Source organism: Falco biarmicus, chromosome 2 (genome assembly GCF_023638135.1).
Source record: "Falco biarmicus isolate bFalBia1 chromosome 2, bFalBia1.pri, whole genome shotgun sequence".
NCBI lineage: Eukaryota > Metazoa > Chordata > Aves > Falconiformes > Falconidae > Falco > Falco biarmicus.
Window position 1 is genome coordinate 33,097,549 of NC_079289.1, and position 27,087 is coordinate 33,124,635.

At 41.2% G+C, this 27,087-nt stretch overlaps 1 protein-coding gene across 4 annotated transcripts in view; it reads left to right on the forward strand.

Annotated features, from left to right (window-relative positions):
- ENOX1 (ecto-NOX disulfide-thiol exchanger 1) overlaps positions 1-27,087 on the forward strand; it is a 369,768-nt gene that overhangs the window by 91,048 nt on the left and 251,633 nt on the right. For all 4 annotated transcript variants that reach the window (XM_056329606.1, XM_056329607.1, XM_056329604.1 and 1 more), the window contains exon 3: positions 22,834-22,911. The gene's annotated coding sequence lies outside the window, so the exon portion shown is untranslated. The remainder of the gene's footprint in view (positions 1-22,833; positions 22,912-27,087) is intronic.

The window sequence follows — 27,087 nt, forward strand, 5'->3', positions numbered from 1 at the left end:
CAAAACCCCAAAGAACCAGAGGTACAACTATTTACCTTAAGGCATCTGATTTTTACAGGTTCAAAGAAAACAGATGTGTTTCTTGGCTATTGCTGTTGGAAATGTTGCAGGGTTTATATAGAAAATATTCTATTAATCAAGAAATAGGTATTTTTAAATGGTTGTAAATGTCAGTGGGCTTTATAACAGAATCCTGGAGAACTACCACAATGACTGACGGTGTCAGAGAAGCTGCCACCATAACTAGGTCTGTTATTAGTGTTCTGGCATCTGTTTCTATCAGATCCCTTCTGTATTTTGCATGTCCTAAAAAGATTTTGCATGGTTTCTGGTCTAAAAGAGAAATATGTGAAATGATTATTTTTTTCAGTAGCTTTGTAGGAATGAAAGTAGATTGTGTGGATGGGAGGAAGAACACATTGTTTTGAGCTTCTTTCTGGTGGTCAGGATGGAGAGGGATTGAACAGATACAGGGAAACTCAGTTCCTCAGAAGCATGTCTGAAGATACTATAGAAAGGCATGTTGTTCTTTTAGTTCCACATCTACTTTCCAAAACAGCCAGATAAATTCAGAAGTGGGTTTTTTTTGTTATAATAAATAAATTTTTTTCAGAAAAAAAGTAAAGTAAAAATTGAATGGACTGTGTCTGCCCATCTTTGATGGGTGACTCCATAAAGAGGAGAAGATATAAAAGAAAAAATAGCATTGAGGAACTTATATAGGAATTTCACCACTGCAGGTCTGCATAAAATCAATATAGTTAAGCAATTCAGCTTTAGCTGTTAGGGAATTTACTGAGTCCATTCACTTCATAGATCTTCTGGGTTCATATAAACTATTTCTGTTACACACCTTGCATGAGGCCAGGAGGTTCGACATCTGTCGAGAAGATATCGAACAAAGATGGGGTTTCCAGCAGAGAATCCCCACTGCTCATTTGCTTTGTACATAAGGCAAAAATAACTTACTGGTTGTTATTAGATTACCCCTGTTCAGAGTATTAAACAAGGTTAAAACGAGTTATTTTTCATCTAGACACTGTGACTCAGTGGGGAATGAGTATGCCTGTTTCAGGATAGGATTTGACCAAAATTTGCTTCTTGGCCACATTTGTGTACTGACCTCTTATTTTTGGGAGCTCTGAATTATCTCTATTGTGGTCTGGAAAAGTTGCTGACTGATCAGTGTTAGTGATTTGTATTTCAATAACCCGCATTTCTTTGCTGCTCTGGTCTGTTTGTATATGGCTGTAGGTGGGTTCCCCAGACAGTACAATAGTATCTCAGGAATTTGAGACTGTGTCTGGGAGAACTTTTTTATCTAAAAGGAGAAGAACAAGCATTTGAGGTGATGGGAAGGGGATGGGACTGGGCTTTAGCCTTGTCAATAAGAGTGAAGGAGAGAATGAGTTGGTAAGTGATGTTCAGATGCAGCAGTTGTTTCGTCTTCATCACCATTATGTGAGTGAAGAGTAGCAGAAGAACAGAGAGAGATAGATCACTCAAAGGGGAAAAAAACCCGAGGGAAATAGTAGAAAACCATCGCATGGAGCAAAGTGGGGAGAGTAGGTGGGACAAGTCTGCCAAGAGCCAGAGAAGAAGGCCAGAAGAAATGTGGTAAAGCCCCTGGCAGGCGCTGTGTAAGTCTGCCCTGTGCTTAAAGGCAGCTTTCTCCAAGCTAGCAATTATGTCTAGCTGGTTTGCAGAGCTCCAGGTAGCAATAAAGATGCAATGGCAAAACTTCAGCTTGGCTGTTCCGGGGGGTCCTAGGAATGTATTTTGGATGCTGACACACTGGTATCTGTGTTTACTTTGTTTTAACAACCATTACCAGCCAGGAAAGACAGATTAAGGTAGCACAGTAATGTCTCCATGCTACATATGCACCTTTGTTCTCTTTTTCCCCTCTTTCCTCCCCGCTGCCCAAAGGCTTTTTCTCCTCTGCTTCCCCTACCAGATAAGGGTCCCAACTAAATATGTAGCAAGGATGACTTGCTGAAGCAGGTTCTTGACCTGACTTCAATCCAGCTTCAAATTTGTGTATGAAAATATAGCAGGGAGTATTTATCACCTTTATTCAGGTGAACAGATAACATTGCGGGCAGCTAACAACCTTCATTTGTATGCTGAAAGTTAGAGGGAAGTTAGGCAGTTAGATAGCAGCACCTTTCCCTGTCTGACATGGATTACTCAGAAGGGAGTAATCATCATTCATAGTTTTCTGCCAGCAACTTTACCTGATACTGGCAGGTAAATCACAGAGCAGAGCATGGTGCTGTCCTCTTGCTTTGATCCTTGTAATTGTAGCAGTTCTTCAGCAGACACCCAGTATAACCCATGCAGGACTTTCAGTATAGCTTTTAAAAATAACTAAGGAGTTTGAAATAAACTGTGCTCTGTATAAGAGCAAACAATAAAGCTCATGTGGAGGAGGCTTCATTAAGATTGCCTGACCTATAAGCAAAATAGAAAGGAGGACAAGACAGGCTTTCCTAGTGATTTACTTTCTATGCCCATGAATCCTGGTTTTTTCCTCTGTTATTGTGACTGCATATTTTTTCTCAGCACTGCTCACCCTATCATTATGGGTAGAAAATGTAAAGGGATTGTGATATTTTCTCAGCAGTGATGAAAGGAACAGGACACTTCAAGGACATGCTATAAAAGTTGTTAGGACTGCAAGATGCTGTAACTTCTTCATCTGAAAGTACTGCGTACGGTCCATATTGGATTAATGTGAGTCATGCTGAAGGGTGCTAGCTATAGCATAAGTGATGTTGATTTTGCATGTTTACTTTTTAACTTATCAATTTTATTAACTTCCTTTTCTTCCCCAGCATTTGTGGGTGAGTGCACTTTTGAGGCTCTAAACCCCATGGGAAGGAGCAAGGCAGTTCACATTGGCAGAGAATCTGACAAAAGATGCTGTTTAAATATTTACCAACAATAACAGAGGATTGTTTAAAACATAACTGTATGTTTCAGTGTATTGACTTCAAGGGGCTTATTGGAAAAAAGAAATAAAGGCACAAAATTTTGAAATTTTTAAAGAGCTTTCAAAATGTTAAGGAGTATTTGCAAAGTAGTGGAAGTTAAATATATTTTAATATGTCATTTGGCTTTTTCCCTTTTTTTGGTAGAGAGGAAGGGAAGAGAAAGCAGGAGGGGCTGGGTGCTCTGCAGTCAGTGAGAAGCCCTGGGATTGGAAACCACAAAATGAAAACCAGCAGATGTGAAACAGTGGCTTCTGACTTCCTTCGTATAAGCATGAATGCATCAACTTAATATCATCATTTAAAACTCCTCTTTTGGGGCCATGGAAGAAAAAGAACACGGAAGTAATTACTACTAGTCTAAAAAAATCCACAAGAAAGCATTTGTCCTTGGTGAAATGTTTCTCCATATTGCTTTATGGTTTCTGTTTATCCAGACAAATTATTCCCCAGACGTAAAGCAGCACTTCTGACATCATAAGAGATTACTGTGCAGGATTATAATGTGGACATGGCTTTGTCACAAAAAACAAATGTTCCTTGGGGCTGTTTGCTGACTGAAGAGAAGGGTGGAAACCCCCACAATATACCAAACTTCAAGCTGTAATTCCCTTCAAAAGTAATAATTTAAATCCAATTATACTAGCAGGTCAAAGAATCAGTGGGCTTTCATACTGACGGTATTGTGTGAAATACTAGTTGAGCTATGCATCTGAATAACTAGAGAGGATTTAATTATGACAGTTGCTGGTGTTCTTCGGAACATCAAAGACCTAGCCAGCAGATTATACAGCAGATGTATTACATGAAGGAGAAGTTGATCACAATTTTCTGGATATTTAGGGGTTTTGTACCAAGTGAGAACGTAATTCTTTAATAACTTTTACTACAGTTCTTACGAGTGTTTTTTTGTTTTGTGTGTGTGTGTGTCCTCCCCCAGTAGTTACCTGTATCTGGTAGAATGGGAATTTTCCCTTAATAGAAACTGTGAAGAAAAAGCACAAGCTTCTAATTAACTCAGTATACTTAACATCATACTACCAAGTATGTGGTTTGGCACGCACAGAGGCTAAAGTTGTAGACTGATTTATTCTAAAGTTGATTTTTTTTAACTCCTGCAACCTGACTAGTATTTTTCTTCAAAAGGAGTTTAGGCAGGATGAGTGGTACAAATCTTCTGAAGCTCTGCAAGAATGGCAGGAAACATAGGCTGTTATCAACAGAGAAAACACACGTCAATCACATGTGCATTGAAGGCTATTATTTTCCATTTTGTTAAAATATCCCCAGGCAGCCAGAAGCAGTCTAATTTTTGTGGTGCTGTTTTACTAACTGAAAGAACCTAATGAAATTTTTACATTTGAGCTGCATTATGAGGTCTCAGCTCTTCTGAAGACAGCAGCTACAGTGGATCAAGTTTGTGGGCCGTCAAGGTAGACATTATAGTACACTTATCACATATATCATGATTGTTGCCTTTTCAAGGTGCACTAAGTCAATACTATACACACCAACCGCCTTCAAAACTGGATGAATTCCTGTCCTGAAGTTGGAGGGTGGACATGACAGACCAAGGAAGTGAATGGCAACACAGTTGTTTGGCATCTCCACCGCATGCCAGCTTCTCACCAGCTGTGGATGGATGGCACGCCACAGACACTGATGGGATCACTCCCCTTTTTACCAGCAGCAGCGTTAGTTCTGTGGCATTCAGGTACTACAGGAGTTGAGGAGACTTGTGGCAGATTTCTGAGAGAGTCTTTAACTGAGAGTAGTTTTGTTTAGTTCTCCCATGGAAAAACACAAATCCAAAAGGCATCATTTGAAAAAAAAAAAGGCTTGTGATGTTCAGGGTAATGTGTTTCCTAATGATAGCCCTGACTATGGTAACAGATATTACTCTGTTGTCTGCCATGTTTAGTTCAGAGTGAAAGCAGTACACACGTGTGAATACATCCCTTTTTACAGTAGCAATGTTTGAGGAATTTCTGCACTGAATTGGTAGATCACTGCTGAGGTCCTTTTCCAATTCTGCAAAGCTAGCAACAGTTAACGGAAAAGATGAATGGCCTTTCCTGGGGTGCTGCATCAGTTGTATGTGAAATGCAAGTGGGTCATTCTGGACATAAAATTTCTTGGAAACATGTTTTGTCAGCATGAAGACATTTGAAGACCCATCTGCTGAGGGTGTGTCCGCTTCTTCTGCCATGGTGTCTGTTTGCAGGGAGGCATAAAATTCCCCTTGTGATTCACACCAGTGCTACAGAGCTGGGAAACTCCTACTTCTTCTCTTGATATGTTTGGTGTCTCACCCTTGAATGGGAAGGACTGTGGTTTAAAAAGGGTCTCAGTGGAAAAGAAGGTTTAAAAAAAATCAGGAGGAATCAAATGGTGATTAATCATATGACAGATGCTGTGAAATTTGGCTTTTATTGTGGCACCATTAAAATGTCTGAAAATGGTTTATTTCTTAAAACACTGTAGAAAAGATTCTTGTAATGCATCCTTTCCAAAATGGGATAATGAGTAAGAAAGTGAAAAGCAGAATGTGTGAGTTTGTTTCAGAATCATGGATATTGTGCATTAAATAGTATAGATTAGAATTGAAAACCTGCTATTTAAAACTGCTATTCAAAATCTCATTGTTCAAACTGGTTCATTTTCCCTTCCACTTGGGTTTGAACACTTCATGTCCCTTGGAAATTAGACGTTCCCTGTAATAATATATTAAGCTGGGAAGTGCTGGATCTCAAGCATATTGAGCAGTATATACTCTTGAGCTTTTATTGTTGCCACATACCTTCTGATAGCCAGTCCCGTAATAATATAATATGATGCTTTGAATTGGGGTGTGTGTTCTAAAAAGATGAATAGGCAGATGTTGACCTAGGCTGCCAGATAGAAGCGAAGATTTCTTTCCAAAGCATTAAACGTAGTATTGAACCTCCTGCATTAAGTGATCTACCTTTATTTTGGCAAGGTCACTTATCTGTTAATTAGGATCTGTAAGTCTAGTTACAAATATATTTAAAAATACTGTCACAAAATTAAGTCCTTCATTTGCAATCCTAGAGGAACAGGTCAGTCTCTTGTCTTACTGTGATATCCTGAACACTTCAAAATGCTTCTACATCTATGCATTTTGAAGTGAATACTGCTGTAAAAGCCAGGTCACTTCAGTTGCACTGAAGCTGAAACACAGTTTCAGAGTTTTTTGGGTAATGCATATGCCCACTGTGTTACAAAAACGGGTTTATTCAAGGCAGGCTTTCTCAGTATGGACACAATCTTACAGCAAGGTATTGCAATGGTCTTTTTTGTAGAATAGAGCTGCCTGTGTCTCATACTTTGCAGCTCAGATAATGGGCAGATGAAGCGCAGGACAACTGCTGAGTGCATAAGCATATCCTTAAAGGGATCTATTTTGTGGAATTAGAGAAAATAGAGTCTGTATGGAATAATCTAGCTAAACTACCAAATATTCAACTTCCGTTTATTTCAGTTGTCTGTGAAGGTAAGGAGATTAGTGTTTGCCTACAGAGGAATCACATTGGATCTGCCTTTTAAGTTGTTACAGGATACACAGTTGGGTAGGCACATCTGTAAGGCTGAAATGATAGAACTGTCCCTCGTTTGTTTTCTCCAGTCAAGCATAAATCTCTAATTCTAAACAAATCTAAACCAAGGGTAGAATGCCCTTATTTTAGTTTTATAGGCTCCATTTAAAATCCATTTTAATGAGCTGTTTATGTAGTGATAGTCTTTTTAATATATGTTTAGGTTCTATGTGACTCTAAGTAAGGCAATGATGCGTGAAGAGGGCATGAATTAATAATATGGACAAGGCAACTGAAATACCTCCAATGTACCAGTCAGAATTTGATGTGGGTGCCTGTCTTCTGATTTGCTTGCCGCTGCCTGAGACCGACAGCTCAAGCTGCTGTTTCTTTCCTTGAGGGGTGACTGCTTTTGCTGGCCCTGATGCATCCTGGAGCTAGCTGGGACTCCCAGCCTGGTGCATGAACGGTCTCGATGGTGTGGTTGTGAGTGTGGAATGAAGATCAGGGAATGGAGGAATACCAGGAACCAGCATTTCATCTTGTATGCCATCTGCAGGGCAGTCGTTCTGTGCTTAGCTCACTGTGTATGGGTGAAGTAGAATAGTACTAAGGCTCCAGCCAGTCCCTGTCATCAGCTCAATAGTCATCTTCACCCAAGGCCATAGCTGGCCATCTTGAGAACCTCTGTAAGTATCTGAAAAGTGATGCAAACAAACACAGAGCTCAGAAACCCAGAAGTATCTCTGATAGGGAGCATGATGTGTGAAAGTTAGCTGGGAAAAGGCTTCTCCCATGCTTTGTTTGTCTGCAGCCTTTGTAATTATGGTACATCTGCATGGGACAGTTTGGTGACTGTGCTTTACCACAGCGCAAGGTATGACCAGGCATTTTGATGGTCTTTATGTGTGCCTACTTCCTGGCCACTCATAAGGAGCTTCATAATTTGTCTGCAGACATATCTTGAATATAATAACAAGAATAATTAAAACTCAAATAGCAATTTGGTGCTCTGCCCATCTGGGATCCAGTCTGAGAGATCAGATATAGTGCAGACCCTAAAGCTGTTAGTAAGGTAAGCTTTCTTACTCTTTTTTTGAAATTAATTTAAATTATTGTTAAGTGATTCTTAAATGAGTTCATACTCGTAACAGCTTTGAAAACTCATGCCTTGCCGATGGGATCTGACTGCTGCTTCCACTGCTGTGTCTTGGTCTGATTCCCAGCTGGAAAAACTGAACCTTTGTATCAGCTAGGTGCAACCCCAGCACAGTGATAAAGGACAGCAAACAGAAATAGTTGGAAGCTTTTCTTAACACTATTTAGAAAATCCCTTTTCTAATGTATGGACTCCAGAGAGAAAAGAAAACAGGAAGGAAGAGGGTATTACATGTGCTTAACATCAGCATGTGATGACTGTGTTACTTGTATGAAAAGAGGATGGTGATAAGTGCCAAGTGTATGAAGTTAAAGCTGAGGAAAGTGTAACACACAGTAATGTTTTATGGAATATCACTTTTTAACAGGGTTTTCTTTTCCCCTGGTAAAATAGCTTGGAAAAGCTGAATTAGGTTTTATTCCACAAAGGCAAGAGGCTACACATTGAGGTATAAGGGAGGAACTGGAATGGCAGAGCCAGAGCAGGTAATTCTGAGCTCACCTTTAGGCTCGTACATCCCAAGTATAGCAGCAGAGTAAAGAGGAGTTGCAACTGCACCAGTTCTTTTGCAGCCTGAAATAGTGTCTCCGTGGCAGGGTGTGCCACTCCAGTGCTGCCATTCCCAAGCTCATTAGAGTTGTTAAGAGGAGAGCAATGCTGTCAGATGCTGTGGTACACTGATGCAAATGAGCAATTTACAGGGCCCAAGTTAAGCCCGTATGACGCTGTACCCTGTGACCATGGCAGCTCATTTGGAGTTAGGAGGGCTTATGCTGAGGCTATATATCAGACGTTGAGGTGGTTGATAGATGTCATGCCTCCTTAACTGGGGAAAGCCTCCTGTGAGCGTGGTGGAGTTAGACTACCAAAAGTCTGTATAGGAGGATCAACGAGAATAAATTCCAGTTAGCAGCAAAGGGGAAAAGGAATCCATCCAGGTGGCAAATGCTGGATTCAGTGGAAAAGGAAAAAGGATGGTTGTTTCCCTGATGGACTTCTTTTTAAGTAACAGGTGAAGCTGGGGCAAGTGAGAAACTCTCTCTTATCTAAGGGAGGACATAGGTTTTTGGCCAAGTGAGAAGTCTAATACTGACTACACCTTTTTAATTTTTTTCTTTTAAAAACTCCCTTTAATGCAAAAGGAGTAGCAGAAAAAGCACAAAATCAGCTCTTAGCAGCCCAGCTATTAGCAGTGTTGTCCCATGCTTTGTTGCAGCAGTGACTGCTGCAGTAGCAGTAGTTTGAAAATGCTGCCCCAGGTTGCCAGCCAAGCCCTGATAACTGGCGTCTTCACAACGTTGTCAGACAGCTTATACCTTTTAGTCTCAAAAAGCTTATTTCACCAGCAAGGTTTAGGACTAAAGTGGCCAAAAGGCACTTTTTTTCAGGGTCACCAAAAGGTGCATTTTTCTACTAGGGGCTCCCAATATTATTATTTTTTTCCTTTTTGCTGTTGCTCTATGCCTGACAGACACTTGCAGTCCCCACTTGAACATCTGCATAGTGGTGGGCAGCCTGAGGTTAACTTGAACAATTCTGCCAGTTTCAGACCTGGGTTCACCAGCCTGATCTCAGCTGTCAGCATTTGTGATCCATGCTGTTGAGAATTATCAGGCCCAAGAACAAGTAATGTCACCAAAAAGGCAGTTCAGAGGCTTGCATTTCAGTCCATCTTTAGCAATTGCCTCTTAAATTGTCTGTGCATGCTGTAGGAGCTATATGAGGTACCCTGGGAAGCTTTATTAGAGGAGAGATACCAAGATACCAGTGGGAATTGCCACTGAGGGTTTCCCAGCCCTTGTCAGCTCATTCCCAGGCTGTGAGCCAGGAAAGTTCCTGCTCAGTTCAAGCATACCAGAGTGTGATTCCCAGATACGTTAGCTGTGTCCGGAGGATTCCTCATGGTGAGAGTATGCCTGTACAATTAAGTACAGATGAGAAGAGTGCAGGGAGAGGGGGAAGATAGGAAGTGGCAGGACTAGACAGTTTAATTGTAAGACCCTGAAGCCTTTCCTTTCTTCCTCACCTGGGCAGCCAGACAGACCCTTCAGCTTGCATCTGAGGAGCTTCTCTTCAGCAATTAATTAGCACCTTTTCAGGGTCCCACCAGGCCCAGGGGAAATACATACATACATACAAACATACAACCCCTAGCAAATGAAACAAACCAAAATCACCACCAGAAAAAAAGATAATCAGTGGTAGGAAGGAGGAGCGTTTGGTTGTAAGTGGGTCACATATAGGAGAGATCACAAATTTCTTGGTCTGTGAGAGATCATTTCCATCCCTGGGTGCTGTTCACAATAGAGAAGCTCCATTGATTTGGTGCTCAGACAAGAGGACAGAGGAGGATGACATCCTGAAACAGTCTTCCACCATCTTCTGAAGGACTGGGACAGTCTCTCCACTGAGAGTTTCAGAATAACTTGTTATGCTGCACAGGACCTCCAGGCTTAAAGCCTTTGAAGAATTGGAACAGGACTGGTTCCGTCCAGATTGTCTTGTGGCTGTATAAAAAGTAGAGCAGCACATTTGTACATTGTTGCCTGGACGTATACAAACAGACTGACAATTTCTGTGCATCTTTCAGAATAATAAAAGGTGACCCTCCAGGAGGCTTTCCATGTAGGCATATTTCCTTCTTTGCCTAGGTTGGAAGTCTTTTGGGACAGTTAGTGAGTGACTGAGGACATCCCCTTAGGAAAAGAGGAAGGGGGAAACTATCATCCCAAGAATACCAATTTATTGTATCGGTGGTATATGGATGCTGCCCTCCAGCCAGCGCGGTACAGCAGCATAGAGACAAATGGGGAAATAGGGCAAAAGCCTACCTACCCCTCAGCCCCGCTGTGTGACTGCTCGCTCCTGTACTCCTGCCCTTGCAAGTCTTCCTTTCTAACGTCTGTTTCCACCTTCTGCCTCACTGTGGTGGTTACTTAGTCTGAACTTCGCTTTCAGCCCCATCAAAACCCTTCAGCCACTGCCCTTCCCACCTCTTTGGTCTGACATCCCTTGATAAATTCTTACTCGCCACCTTTTCCTGTGTGTTTCCAGGGGAACACAAATTGCTGCTGAATGCCAAAAGATATGCCCCATCCCAAAATGAAATAATAAAAGTAGTGTTGAGATGTGAATGTAGCAACTGTAATTAACTGTCTAATCTCATGACAATTGTCCTCTCTTCCCCTTCTTTCTCCCTTAGGCTTTGCTGTTCACTCTTACTCTTTCACTTCTGCAATAGCAGTAAATTCCTCACGACAGAGGATTGTCGTTTACTTGTTTAATGTGCTTATCTGTTTTAAGCACTACCTTAATGGTAATTCTAGAAGTATAAGGCACAGAATAGTTTCTGTACCTAAATGGTACAGTACTGAGACTCTATAGCATGTTACTGGGAAAGTCGATATCTTGTTCCTGTGGGTGAAACAACAGATCATCTTAACGGGAAATGAAATGACTAATAGCAACTGGCCCGCACTGCTCCAGTGACAGGCCAGCTTGTTGAGAGTGGTTTGGCGACTGATAAGATAAGGGAATGGAAAAGAGATGTTGAGAGGCCGTTTCATTGAAGCTTAAACAAGTTTCACACACTGTAGATTGCTTGATGTCCTGCGCTAATATTTCAGTTTTATTATTAACCAGAAAAACAAAATCAAATCAAAGTTCCCAAGCACAAAAAACCAAAGTGAAATTTCCCAAGGCACAATAAACCAAAACAGGCTAAATAAAAATATGCTTGAGGACATGCATAATGTATTAACTGTATTTTGCTTCATTTGTAAAGAGCAAAAGAGAACAAATAACCATTGTTTTGGCCTCTTACAGGCCTTTGTCAGGGACAACTTCTCTGAGTTGTTCAGTGGGGAAAAGGATTTTTAAAATCATTTTTTCATAAGAGTTTTTAAAGCTGCTTTACAAATATCTATTAACTGGTATATGTTCTTGGGTTTTATTGGAAGCAGGAAATGTTCAGCTCTCTGACTAATTGGAGGAAATTTATGCCACAAATAAAGCAATCAGTTTAAACCTGCAAGTCTGTCTCTAGCCACATATCCTTGTTCATGAAAGTGGGTGCTACTGAGCTGTACAGAACAATTTACATGCATGTGGGCTGCCAGGACTGGACCTTTAAACAGCCTCTGTGATATCCTCCTCAAAATTGCAAGTAATAATTTAGAAGCTTTTTTTTTCTTCCTATCTTAGTCATAAATCCTCTTACAATGTAAATTTAAAGATTGTATTTTAAAATCAAGTGTTTCAGGGTTTTTATTATCTTTTTTTCCTTGAGGGTTGTATGCTGCAGATGCTTTAGAAATCAGAGCCGCATTTCCAGTGCAGAAACAATTGTTCTGGCTCACTTGCTGTCCTTAGCCTGACTCCTGTCCACATGCTGTCTAGTCCACACCCAACTGCCTGCTATTTTGTGCCAGAGCTTGCTGACCCAGCCATCACTTAGAAAGTTGTAGGAAACATCATCAAAATCTGTCCTAAACAGAATAGCGTGGGTTTTCTGAGGGACTTCACATCCTCTTCTGCACTTAAAGCGCTATATACATGCTGTGGTGCTGTTGCTAGATGGAAACTAGTGTTTTTAACAAGTTGACTTTAAAGGTGGCAGATTCCAGGCAAACAAAACAAAATAGATTTTCTTTCTGTTCTAATTCCTGTTGCATATATATACACCTGGATATCTAAAGAATTTCAAACCTTTACCTGAAATGACCTTTGCTGAAATCTGGATATTTGTCTTGGCAAACTTGTAGTTAAGTGTATGTAAGGTTTTCTTTTGTTGAACTAATTCTCAAAATGGGCTATGGCTTTCTCTGTGACCCCTTTGCACCCTATGGAAATCCCTTTCTGATTTTTTAATAGGTTCTGTGTTCAAAAGCTTAAAACCCTAAACTGAAATATTTCTGTGTAACTGGAGAGCATGTACAAAAGTAGAAGCTTGTATTTCAGAGGAAAGCCCCACTTGTGTTTGTAGGGTGCAAAATAGGCTGCCGTACATGCAGACCACCCCTGGTTTTGGAAATGCTTTATGAGACATTTCTTCCCTCACTAATTTCTTTTTTCTGTGATTTTTAATATGCATGTGTACTTGGAAACACAGAAGTTCGGCTGCACAAATGGCTGCTGTTCTTTGAAAGTATGGCTCTTAGGACTTGGCAGCTGGAGGCCCTGCCTCCATCTTTTCCAGAGGTGACCTCTGTTTGTACTTACAGAGTCTTCAGTGTAAGAGCTGCCTGTGCAGCTCTTGTGATATGCACATTACATGTGATGGGCACATTACAAAGGCACATACAAGTCACTTGCAGGCCCAGGAGGAATCTGTTCTGTTTAAAACATGGCCTTAATTTACATGGCTATAGTTGTATGAGTGCAGACACTTTGCAATTTTAGTGTTTGTGCAAGAACAAGTCCTTTAAGAATTTATTCCGATACAGAATTCTTGCAGCCCTTCAGTGTTCAGTGGATGCAGGCTGGTTTTGCAGAAACTTCCCACATGCAAGGCTATAGAGACTTGAAAGGGTGCCATCAAGATTTTTCCCTTGGAAGATACCCCCTAATATAGGATTACTGATTGGTTCGTTTGTTGTTTGTTGGGGGGTTTTTTTGGTTTTTTTTTTTTTCCTTGGGTAGGGGTGGGGCAGGGGTGAGGGTGTTAGTTTTATTTCATTCACAAGTTTTTCTTTACTGAAAGCTTTTTACCAGTAGCTGCGGACTCCAAAATCAGTGGTAACATGGCAAAGATGGCACATCACAAATCTAACAGATCCTAATTACACCTTTGTTGTTTAGAGTCTCTGCCAGGCTGATTTCTGCCTAAAAAGCTGCTTACTAAACTGGAAGTGAACAGTCTGGTGATACGGATAGGAAACTGTTCAGAAAAATAATGACCCTTCCTTCTGTCAAGGGCATCTGCCTACTTGTTACTGCAATGGCGTGGAGTTGCACAATCCCTCAGGTGTCCTCACTGATTCTTGCTGATAGATAGCTAGAAAGCCTCCTCTCATCTCAAGCAGAACATATTGTATGTGAATGTTGGCATGGCAAGACACACATGTATCTCCTCCAAGCTTAATTATATGACACACAATGACTGGGAGTGAAAGTGGAGGACAGCAAGAAGCTCCAGCAAATCTCCTTCCCAACAGTTTATGTAGTAAGAAATAGCCTTTGGGAACAGCCACAAGCACTGCTCATTCCTCTAGTCTGTAGTCCAAAAAGGAATATATTTCCAGATCGTGGCTTTGCTCTTCTCTAAATAGTTTAAGACAGCAGTTTTCAACCTTAGTTGTGCCGTTAACCTCTTCCAACCACAAGAATTGCTTTGTGGATCCAGTCCCATCTGGTTATTTTAAGTAAGTACAAACATGGCAAGTGTTTCTACACGTGCTAGAAACATTTTGCAACTGTGTTTAAAGTCATGAACCTTGTCTATAAAGAAGGTAGTTCAGTCCAAAAGACCACTTCCCTCTACATAAAACTGATCATCTGATAACCACCAGTGCATAAATTTTGCTGGGTCAAGGACAAGACTTTATTGTAAGTAAATCTCTAGAAGAAGCTAGTATCAAAAGAAATCAGAATAAGCTTTTTGAAAAAGACAGCAAAGATAAAGCAAAATAAAAAAGAAAAAGCAAAAAAGAAAGTAAGTTTGTATAACTTACTAACTTCTGACATTTTAATGCCTTCATTCCAGGAAGATTGAAGAAGTAGATGATGTTTCTGATCTAGAAGGGACTTGTTGAAAACCTTGTCCACATAGTAAATCCATGTTGGCACAAAAAGTATCTATGACAGATAGTTACTCATCTGAACAATATCTTAAATATTAACTAGAATTTGTATTTCATGTGTAGATTTCCCAAATCATTGTACTGATCAGGAACTTCTGCCAGCTGCTTCAGTGCTTTGAGCACTATTCTTGATATAACAGCCTCCTTCATTCTCATTCTTTTCCTATAGTAACAAAGTAAGAAGAAACCCAAGTTTTGCTTTCCAATGCTCTTTATGATCAGCTCTGGGTATGGACTCAATTTGTGCTGCTGTTGGCACTGTAAAAAACCCATATGATAATGCAAAGTGGCTTTTTTGTTAGTAGAGCCAGTGTTTGTTGGTCCTGATAAAAGCATTCTCCTTCAGGCTGTTGTTTTCTCTAGACTTACTGCTGCTACTGTGTCTCAGGCAGACTTCATGGTCTTAATACTGAAATGGCTCTTTGCTGAGGGAGTTACTCACAAAGGTGATAGATACATCACAGTTTTTCCTGCCATGTGCATGTGCACTTCCTTCCTGGTATCTCTACCAGATAAGGATGAAGTAAGGAGGGTCAGGGGAGACCTTATCACTCTCTGCAACTACCTGAAAGGAGGCTGTAGTGAGGTGGGTGTTAGTTTCTTCTCCCATGTAGAGGTGATAGGACAAGAAGAAATGTCTTCAAGTTGTGCCAGGAGAGGTTTAGATTGGATATTAGGAAAATTTTCTTTTCTGAAGGGATCATCAAGCAGTGGAACAGGCTGCCCAGGGAAGTGGTGGAGTCACCATCCCTGGAGGTATTTAAAAGACATGTAGATGTGGTGCTTAGGGACATGGTTTAGTGGTGGACTTGGCAGTGTTAGGTTAACGGCTGGACCTAATAATCTTCAAGGTCTTTTCTAACCTAAATGATTCTGTGATTCTATGTGGAGGGATCTGGGACTGTTCAGATGAAGAGAAGGTCATTGGGGGATCTTACTGCTGTCTATGACTACCTACTGGGAGGCAATAGATGAGTCAGAGCCAGACTCTTTCCACTGAGTACATGGTGAAAGAAGAAGAAGAAGCAACAGATGCAATTTGGAACATATGAAATTCTGATTTTACATATTTAAGGGAAAAAAATTCACCATGGGTGGGATCAAACACTGACATGAATTGCCCAGAGAGGTTGTGGAATCTCCATCCTCAAAGATACTCAAAACTTGACTGGACAAGACCCTGAGCAACCTGCGTGTTGGACCAGATGACCCCCAAGTGTCCTTTCTGGTTTAAATAATTCTATGACAACCTTATCCTCAGAGGGAGACAGTAGATTATATGGGTAGGTTTGGAGGTCTAGGTGGGCAACTCTGGGAATCAGTCTCCAGAGAAATAGGATTTGGGGGGTGGGAAGGGTGGGTGGGGGAGGGGATATCGAATCACAGAATCATAGAACAGCCCAGGTTGGAAGAGACCTCAAAAGAACATCTGTCCAACCTTTTGTGGGAAAGGAAGCCTAGATGTGATTATCTAGCACAGTGTCCAATTGCATCTTGAAAACCTCCATTGATGGGGACTCTATCACATCCTTGGGGAGGTTGTTACAGTGGTTGATTGTTCTCACTGCAAAAAAAAAAAATATTCCTTATATCAAGATGAAACCTCTACTGGTGCAACTCGTACCTGTTGCCCTTTGTCTTTTCCATGTGGCTCCTCATGAAGAGAGAGCCTCCATCCTCATTGTAGCCACCCTTTAAGTACTGGAATACTGCCCTGAGCCTCCTCTTCTCCAGGGTGAAGAGGGGCAATGGCTAAATAAAATTCCCCTCCAGAGTTTCATAAACAGTGCACTGGAGGAGAGGAGAGCAAGATGGTTTGCAGGAAGGTGAAGGACAACCCCCTGAACTCTAGCCAGTTCATCTTCGATTTTTCTTTTCTATTTTTGGAGGAATTGGAGAGGAACTGGGCACAGAATACAACTACTGACCTGTGGTTTGTCCAGGACACAGAGAACAGACAAATGATGTAGAGTGCTGGTTGACTCCTGTCCCCCTACATCAGGGCAGTAAGCAAGATCCTGAACAAGGAGCTCACAGCTAAGCAGGGCTGCCTAGTCCTTTGCTCCCTGCCCCTCTGCCTTCCTGCCTGCCTTCAGTCTTTAGCAACACCTAGGCAGCACAGCAAAGAGGCTGGGGAGTATCATTGCATTAGCCCTTATTAAAGGCTGTTAGCATTGTGTGCTGTGACATGTACCTGGTACGTAGTACTTTTTCCCTAGGTTGCATGTTATCATCTTGGATGGATGTGAGCCAGTTTCCAGATCCTGCCCTTCCTCATTCCCTCCTGCTTGTCCAAAATCCAGCTGTATTCAGCAAGTGCAAAAGCACTGACCTACAGAGCCCATGACAGCCAGCTGCAGTTCCCTAGCCCCTTTCTTTCCTGTTTCCCTTGCTCATTTTTCAATTGAAGCAGTTCCGCTCTTTCTGATGCTCAAAACGGGAACCGTGCTTCTCAGTGCAGAAGCTTTCTGCCCCTGCCATTAGTCACGCAAGGAGTTCATGAGCCAGCTGCACCAGCTTAGGAAAAGAATAACTTGTACCATAAACGTGTGCAGTGAGAGCCAGATAGTCCATAATTCAGTTTTCAAGTCTATAACATGTTTTGCTCAAACAAATAACTAATTCTGTTCACCATTTCAAGTTTGTTACGAGCAGTGATCTCAGTAAGGCACTGTTCAGCAGCATATATCCTAAGAAGTCTTTATTTATGAGTACAAATCTTACTGTGGCATCCTCTGATCAGTAAAACAGATCTTTTGCTGTCAGGTCAGATGTTCTCCATGTCACAGCTGCCTGGGGAAAGGCAAACAAAAGCATTGGACTGCCCGTATGAATATTCACTTCCCTTCCTTGTACAGCAAATTGTTCCCAAATTGCTGTTCACTGATACCTTTGCCCCATGACACCCTACCCACAACAGGTTCCTGGACCAAAGAGTCACAAAGAAGTCAGCCATACAGTCTGGATTGCTCTGTGTAGTAAACAAAAGGCTAGCTTCCATCCTCTGCACGCTGGAGGAGCTGGAGAGAAGCTACAAATTACCAGATTTTGTGCTTGGAAAGTCAGTAGGAGAAGAGGAAAAGGGACCTGCCATGTGCAGAGATTTCCAAAAATGGAAACAGGCTCTGTACCTGGCATTGCAGTATTCCAAGTGAAAAAGTTACGTACTTTCTGCAATGAAAAACTGATCAATAAAGAGCACCTGTAGTTTTCTTGCCTTTTGGCTATCATACATGAAAAGTCCAGAGTCATCAGGACACCACTGTTTACTATTTCCCAGCATCTGGCAAAGCTGAGTATGAACAAGTTGTGACCTAGGAATTTCTGGAAATTAAGAGAGAAAAGTTTTTTGTTTGATTGTTTGTTTTTTTTTCTCCTCTGGAAATTTTTTCCAAAAAAGTAAATAGGACAGTAAAGGGATATTCCCTTCACTATCATGATACTGGTGAATAAAGATATACTAGGACCAAGAGTCTGGAAACAAAGGGACATGCTATCATAGAGTGTAACTTTGCTATGTGAATTAAAAGCAGATAGCAGAGAGCTACCTACAAGTGAGCAACTCTCATAGATAGCTCTTTGCTATCTACTTTTAATCTCCGTCAAGCCTAAGGGAACAGCGGTCCAAGGCATCAAGTGTCCCTGCATACTCCAAGCCAAGTGCTGGCTTGTTGGGGGGCCGGGAATCGCAGGGGTGGAAAAGACAGGCTGCCAAGCTGGTCACGCTGATTGAAGCAATTTTGCAATGAGCCAAGAGTTAAACCTTGAGAACCTGTGTCAAACAACCACCCTTTTGTAGTTCATGTGGTTTTTTATGCATTTGTACTGTTAAAAAATAAGTCTTATTTGGAAATAGGTCTTAATTTTCAAAGCTTTTAAATTTCCCTTTTTACGTACTATTCTTGCACAGCATAGCTCGTCTGCTGCTTATCACACAGGCATCATCTGCTGCTTTTAAAATGTACTGTAAGCTGTAAGACTTGCATAACAAATGCTACATTAAGATAATCAATCTCTTAGACCAGTAGGTCATGGCACGGAAACTGCCTGTTCATGAAAGCACAAGTTCCTCAGCTTTAGAAACCCATGAAAGCACGCAAATCACTCAAAACAAACCCACAGAGAAATAACCTCCCCTTCCCCACTGCTGCCCTGTGGTGGGAAAGACCTTTTGCTATCCCTGATTTCCCCCCAGAGTGAAATCTCATCCACCATTCAATACAAAATTAATAAAGGTATATAGAGCATGTTGAGCAAACACTGACATATCCCCAACGGTGAATTTACTTCCCTCCCATTCTGTTTAAAATTAATAAAGGAAAACAGAGCACACAAAACTGATGTGGGAGAGTGTAAAGGCCCACATATACAGCTCGCCAAGGCTTGGCACTGAAAGGGAGCTGCCACGCTGGAGTAAGCAGCTCTAAGCATTAGGCAAAGCGCACATCGGAAATGCCGGTTCCCTTTCTTGGCCAGGTTCAGGAGGGCTCCCTGGCAGCGTGCCTGGTGGTTTTGTCACTCGAGAGTGGGCATCACCTGGATTATTTGTTGTGTTTGCAATGTTACTGTGCCATCCTCTTCCTCCTACAGGTGATGTGTAAGATAAAAGATACTGTTACAATGGGAGGCTTGCTTGGCGGCACCCTGCCTTCCGCTTGCCTTCTGCCCTTTGCTCTCCTGAAGGCAACACTCCACTGTCATCAGCGTGCAGTGATGGGACTGTAAAAATGCTCTGTGAGCTGAATAGCCAGCTAAAGGCTTTGTCAGCTATGGTGAGAGTCCAGGGACTGCCAGAGCAAGGGAACACAGATACTATGAATGTCCGTGGCATTAGTCCCCTTCAACAAATTCCCCTGTTTTAGTATAGAAAATAGACGAGAGTCCCCAAATACCACCTGGGATAAATCTACCTGAACGGTTACCCAGCCCTCAGGTACCTCTTTATGAACTGGGAGACCTGGCACAAATATCAGTTACTGGGAAGATGGGCTCTAGCAGTTGTCCTATAGCAATTAAGAATAATCCTTTATACTTATAGTATCAAAAACCTCCTCTTGACTGGCACATACTACATCTGTACCCTTCAGGGCCATGCAGACCTCCTCCACAAGTGTCAGGCATCGATCTGGCTGCAGAAACTTCCTACAAGCAATCAGGAGCAGTTGGAAACGGTCAGTTTTCAAAATGGTTATGACCACACGTTTCTGAAGAGATAAGAGTTGTCTTGTATTGCATTGCCGGCTTGAGGTTAAGGTTTCCTTTATCACTCTGATGTTCTGCAGACACCGCCGGTTACCCCCAGGTTTGCAGCGCTAGCTTCTCCCACCAGTTAATGCGTATTTTATGAGCCTAGAGATGCTGCTGCGGAGAGTGGAGCTGTGCCAAGAAGAGTTGTTCCTGCTTGTCTTCATCCTTGGGGTTTTTTTTTGTTTGTTTGTTTTTTCCCTATACTTGCAGCAGCTGAAGGAGGGGAATACTGTACCTGTGGCAAGAAAAAGCAGCCCAACCTGCTGTGTAGCGTGGTGGCTTGTGTGCAAATGTATAACTGCCTGGGAGCAATGTGTCAACCGTGTGTCTTAGGCTCCTCATATAACAACTCTTCACATTGCTTCTAAGAGATCCTAACCAGTCTGTGGCGGTCTGTCACAGGTCTTCAAATGGTACTGGCTGCCCCTAAAGTGGCATCTATTTGGGGACTGGTTTGCAAAGACTCTGGATCTGGAGGTTTTCAAGTTTGATCCTCCAGGTGGGATCAAATCAGTTGCTAGGCATCCATCCCCTTGTGCCCTGTGGGACAGACCCACAGCGTCTTCCGTCTTCCACCTCAGTGGGCCCTAGGTGTGTGGCCAAGCCACTAAGCCACAAATTTCAGAAGTGTATTTTGTTAGCAATGCCTTATAGCTAACTTAAAGTTGAACTGTTCATTTGGAGGAGGTGACTGTGTTTTAGGTAGGATGAAGCTGTTACAACAAAACATCTTCCTTCCATGAAAATCCCTTCCTGTAGGCGGGTCTTTAGTCATCTTTGTAACCTTTGTCATCCTCTCCTCCCTGGGGAGTCTTCTCTGTGACCTTTGCTATTCTACCAAGGCATCTCATAAATTATTATTCTTTTAAATGGCACTTAGGCTGTCGTGGTGGCTGCTAGCCTTGAAGATTTGCAGTCTACCCTGTAATTTTGAGAGGGGAAAAAAATATGGTTAAGTGACAGAAGAAATATTGTACTTCACGATAAAACTACTTTTGTGTTTCGTTTTCTTCTCAAGTCATTCATATCCCTGTCAATAACCTCATTCAGGTCAAGGGCTTGAGGCAGAGAATGGGCATAGTATTTTTGGTCAGACTGATGCATCTGAATATTACAAACATCTGTAAATTTGAAATTGGAATGAGCATATCAGGCAAATAATATTAAGGCATAATAGATTACTGAAGTTTGCATTTCTTTTGGCAATTCCAACCAAGGCTCTTTTGGCTTGTTATTCCAGACTAATGAACCCACTCACACAAAGGGAGGTGCTCTTTATGGTTGCAGATTGGATCCCGGATTCTATAAACTTCATAGGAAATTCTGCAGGCCAAGTAGTTGAAATAATAAAGAAAAAATTAATCAGACACACATTAAATGTGAAGCATGGAAGAAAACATCTGCAGCACTCAGTGGACGTCTGGGTAACATACTTGCAGTGCTGTTTTGCCAGCTTACATCTGGAGTGGTTCATCAGAAGAGAACAGATGCTAGTGTGAAATAGGTCATCATAGCAGCAGGGCATCAGAACAGAGACATTTCTTTTTTTCTTGCAGTAACAGCTATTTCTTTTTATTCACACCAATTATGAAAATGTTAACCAAGTCTGAAATGTGAATGCATGTATTGTGACAAGCCAGTACTCTTAAAGGGCATCAAGGTAAAAACTAACCTAATGAGGAGGCATCAGAGAAGCAGTCCTTTTGCAGTACACGCCGAGTATCCTTTAACAGATGTAGTGACTATTTTTTGTTAAAATTATGACTTTTCTCCCCTTTATTTTTGTATTTTAATAGAGCTGTTACTGAATGCCTTCTTGGTGGCAAATACCCAGAAGTGGAGATGCTAATTCATGGGAGTTTCATCAGTCATTTCAAAGGAGAGGTCACATAGATAAGAAAAATGAACAGTACGCAGTATGTGAAGCAGTGACATTCAATGAGTCCTTGTCACTAGCAGCCATTAGCATGCAAGCCTGCTGTTATGTTTCAGTGCTTTATGTGCTTTTCTTGACCAGGCAGGGAGCCTTCGGAGCACTGTAGCAGTTAATACCGTGCAAGTTATTGTTTCTTTCTTGAACGCCTTATATTTTTAGTACCATTTAGATGCTTCTCTGTCCCTTCGTGCATCTAAAATTTTAAAGAGAATCAAAGAATGCATAATTTATATCTGTCCCAGAGGTAATGGAGTGACTCAATGATATCTGTGAAGGGGATGATTTTAAATTTCATGTCTTATGCAAGAGGTGATTTTTGTATGAAAACTGTAAAAATTGGCCTCGGGGATACCCAGATAATTATCCTTACAACAACGGGTGTAGATTCCAGGGGGATTAGAGCAGAAAGCTTTAGTGTCTTGTGTATCATCATCCCTTGTGTATCATGGTTGTCATAATCAAAAACATAGCAACTGAGAGATCTCGGGGAATATAACTTGTATTTTGACTTGGAATAGCACATGCAGGAGGCGTGAGAAGACAGGTTTGCTTTGACTCTGTTGAAGAATTCATGCAAGACATGATACATTTGTTTACTGCTGAAATTCTTTCCTTCGGTTAAGGAAAAAACAATTGTTTACTGATGTGGGGCAGAACCCATCAGTACATGCTTTGTCACACAGCACATTTTCACTAGACTACTTCTGGTTTCATTTACCAAAAGTCTAGAAGTGCCACGGCTAGAAATAAATGCCTCTTTCTTTGATAGGCTGTATGTTTGAAAATGCACTTTAAGGTCTGTATTACAGACAGTTCAAAGGGAATATAAATCGGTGCAGTATTTTCTCTCTTTTTTCTTTTTTTGCCATTTCAGTCCCACATATTCATTGCATTTTTATCAGGGCTGTTTTCAATAACATGTCTTTAAAAACAGATTACCATTTTGTATTTTATGTAACTTGGACTTTGTTATATTGAAATAATTGTTATGATCTTCCTGCTTCCATAGTTAAAATGTTTAACATCCTCTGAACCAATTCTACACTGACTTTCTGCATTGTGTATCCAAGGAGACAACTGATCTTATTTGCTTTTCCTTTAGAAACTCTCTAGTTTTAACTATTCTTTCCACTTCTTGCAGGATTGGCCATGAAAATTTGTAACGTTCCTTTGGAAATCCCATGATGGGGCTGCTGAGAAGTTACCTACCTTCGTACAGGTCTGTAAACTCTTCTGCATTCTGACTATTTCAGCATGTAGACTTCTGTGCTGAGTTGGGTTTGTTTTTTTTTTTTCTGTCTTGAACACATGCAAACCAAATTAAAATATAATTTTATTTTACAGCAAGTGTTGTGGAAAATTATTTTTGTTTCTTGCAAAGTGTTTAGGACATAACTGTATTCTGTTACTGTTGTAAAAATGCAGAGTAACCCATTCATCTTTCCTTTGAAGTGAGTTATTGCAGTTTATACAGTTGAACTGCAGAAAGAAATTGGTCCTGTAAGTCATTTTCACCTCACCACTATGTCTTTCAGTATGTGTTGAAACTGTATTTTCCTAAAAGGCCCTGCAATCGATTGCTTCCACCCAGGTTGCTAATATGTGAGTGGCTGTCCCACAGCTGTAACTGTGGATGTTTCGAGAAACACACTTAGCAAAGGGTCAGCAGAATTACTGGGGCTTTCAGGTCAGGAGGAGCTCAGGTTCATGGAAAGTTTAAGAAAATTAAAAAAAAAAAAAGTTGATATTTAAGAGACTATAAAGAGCAGAATAATAATGGCTTGACTCCTGTAGTGTCAGCATGGCCAGGAGCAGTGAGGAACCTGTAGCTAATGTTTTGTCCTTGTCAGCTAGAACGATAGTGTTATAAGCACTGTGGCCTATGATCACAATGATTTAGAGAGTAGAAAACACTCCCCTGCATTTCAATATGTTTTTCTATGCAGCTATATAACAGAGAAAAATTTGATTTCTTACTGCTTTCAAAAGTAGTACTGAACAGCATTTTTATAGAAATCTGCTCAGAAAAACCAGTGGGAATCAACTTTTCCATCTAGGTCATCATATCTTGCTACTGGATCACACTTAGGGTCTGTGGGAGTTGTATCAAGCCCTGAATAACAATTGTCAAAAATGTTCATGTTTGGAATATGTTCTTTCATTTGCTTGGTTTACCTGAAAGCACTTTGGGTATTACTGCTTTTCTTGTTATTTCTGTAGTCACTTACTATTCCATTAGTCTATAGGAATTCTGCAGGGAAAGTGGTTTGTAAACCTTAAACAAAAACAAAACCAGGTGGATTTAGGGGATGAGAGGTATTTGATACAACTTCTAATTTGTTCTTGGAAATTATTATGGTTTGGTAATGCCTTTTAAAGCCAACCCAGCTCCAAAATGCTTTAGAAGCTCTTTGAAACTAGATGTAAACCTCACACAAGGCTACAGCTTCTGTAATGAGCAAAAGCCCTAGATCAGACTGGTTGAGATACTGCAGATACAGATCTGATCTTGATGCCTCGGGCCTATGTTCAGTGAAAGCTCTGTGTTCAATAATAAGTAGCTTTTCAGAATAATTGCACAACTGTTGAATGATCTGTGTCATGCTAAAGCTTTGACTGCACTGTTTCTTTCTTTAATGATGATATCCCTTAGGGTAAAATTTGTGGGTTTTCTTGGGGGGTGGGGAGGGGGAGAAAGAAGTGCAAACTGTGAAAGACATTTAGGATAATGGGAAAACCCGGAAAACTTGTTGCACATGTTGCAACGTTTGGGTTGTAAATCCTTTACTAGCAGCAGAAGCTTTATAAAATCTTTCATTCCAGACCTGCCTGTAAGCGTTTGAATCATGGCTCACCAAAGACTTCCAAGAGCTACTGCTAAATTTGCTGAAGCAAAGTGTGGTTGAGCTGGTGTTCTAATGAATTTGATACAACTGCAGTCAACAGCTGCTATACAAAGAAGGCTTAGGCAAGTCATTTGCCTATAACATTTTAAAAGTTTCCTTGTTTACAAGTCTGATTCCTGAAGAATAATGGCTTTGTGATATTCATAAAAATTAGTATTGTGCCATTTAAAATGAGGATAAATATAATATTAATTTTTATATGTACATATTAGATAGATGTATACCAAGCGGCATAAAGTAGTTTGGGTATGGCTGTGCTGCACCTTCATTATAATGCAGAAGCAAGGGAAAACCAATTAAATTAAAAGCCAAGACATTTCTACTGAAAAGGAAATAGAAGATGTAATTTCACCTTGGAAAGTATTGCCCCGAGGTATTATCAAAAGGTATTGCATTGAACCTTTGCAAGAAATAGATATTTACATCAATAAGGATGCCATCACAGATATATTTTTTATATTACACAGTAATAAAGCAATTACACAGCGTTGCCTGACTGAAGGCTGAACTCACCAATCCTCAGCTTGGGGTTTGGGTGAAGCTTCTTCTGCAGCTGTGTAGGTATCTCTTATACCACTTCTCTGTAGCAACTGGTATTGACATTGGAGGAAAACAGGATACTGATCTAGCCACATAATTAGTTTAATCCAGGTCAGCTTTTTCCATTTATCCCATGTCTTTCACTGCAAATTTCATGTATTTTTTTCTCCTCATAGTATCTCCTTCTCTTGCACAGTTCCTGTTTTCTTAATCTCTCCTTTATTTCCTGCCTACAATCTCTTGCCCATTCTCCAGAGAAGCTTCCTTTTCCCTGACATGCTTGTTGCTTGCTCTTGCTTTTTTTTTGAGTTTTATTCATTTATTACTAGAGTTTCTTATTTTTTTTCTATTTGGGTCATTAAAGGCTGTATCTCTCCAAACACCTTTTGGGGTGTCCTCAAACCTTTACCCTTGGCACCCCTACAGTGAAACAAGTATCTTTGTTTTAGGGGGAAGCGAGAGAACGAAAACCAATGAAAATAGTTCATGGCTGCTGCATGGGATGGGAAGCTCCCTTCCTATCTCCTGGGGCTGGGCTCCCCTGCTCTGTCCTGTTACAGCCTTCTGGGCACAGGTCAGCTGGGGTTGGCTTCTGCTGGGGGGGGGCGGTGGGTTGGTGGAAGGAGTGCTACTCCATTGTCTTGCTGCTTCTTCAGTAATGAAAACACAACTGGCAAAATACTGATCTGTCAAAAGTCATGGAGGGGGAGAGTGAGAAAGGAAGGGTAGAGCCTAAGGAGGGCACTTTTCCATGCAAGCATGTAAACATGGAAACCATACCTTTGATCTCCATACCGGTGCTGCACGTGGACTTGGAGAGCCTTGAAGCCACTGTATTAGATACATATACCTGCCTTAAAGCCCTGCTGCCAGCAGCCAAAGCCTCCATGTCACCAGGCTTTGCTCACAGCTCAGCTGTCCTGCCAGAGGCTGCGAGGGTGATGAAGTGGCTGCCCTCACACCATGTGTGGAGGTTTGAAAAGAGGAGGCGAGGGGAGCTGATGTACAAACCAGAACGGTGGAGGAGCATGTTCTCTTTCTGCAGCTTATATGCAAACTACCTGCCAACAAAAAGGCAGAAAGGAAAGGGGATGTTACTAGCTGGGAATGTGCCATGTGTGCATTTGATGCATATACTTGAGTTATTGAACAGATGGAAACCAAATAGCCTGGTAGCTGGAAAAAATCTGTAAACTAGATGCTCAAAGTAAATATGGCAGAATAAAATGGGAGGGTGAGGGAAGTAAATCTCACAAAGCTGCCATGGAGGGTCAGTTGCATTTCAGTAGAACAGAAATTAAAAGAAGACTGTGAGTTTGTAAAGACTATTGTGTCAAAATTGTGGGTTGTATGTGGCAGCTAGTATAAACACATGTATCTATTTTTTATTTTTGAATGATGGTTCAGAGGGTCTGTGACTATCTGGCTTTGTTTTTTTTTTATTGCACACAGCAAGGCAAGAAGCAAGTGATTATTAGAAAAAATAAAATTACAGTTTGCTCACTTGAGTAAGAGCTGCAGCCAGAGCAGGTGTTCTGCAAGAGACTGAAATAAATATGGATGCAGGGAAAACAAACCAACCAACCCAGACAGCAGATTTGCCTTCCATTGGCTTTTATGTTGTGAGTTCTTTCCAAGAAACTTTTAGGAATGGTGGCAAGTGGGCTGGAGGAACAGCCCAGAAACATTCTTAAATACTTCCCCGTGGTTTAATCATAGCTGCTCCCCAGAAGAATGGGAAAATGGCTGAGAGACTCCTGCAAGCTATGCAAGGTGTCCATAGACTCAGATCAGGACTAAGGCTCTTTACTAGCCTCACTCTTGTGCCCATCATCTTCTGTTTCAAAGTGACAGTTAGATAATGATCTTTCCTGATCTTCACTTCTGGGGCACTACATAAACAGAAATGTGAGATCTTTAGTGTCAGCAGTCAGGAACACCTTAGGAAC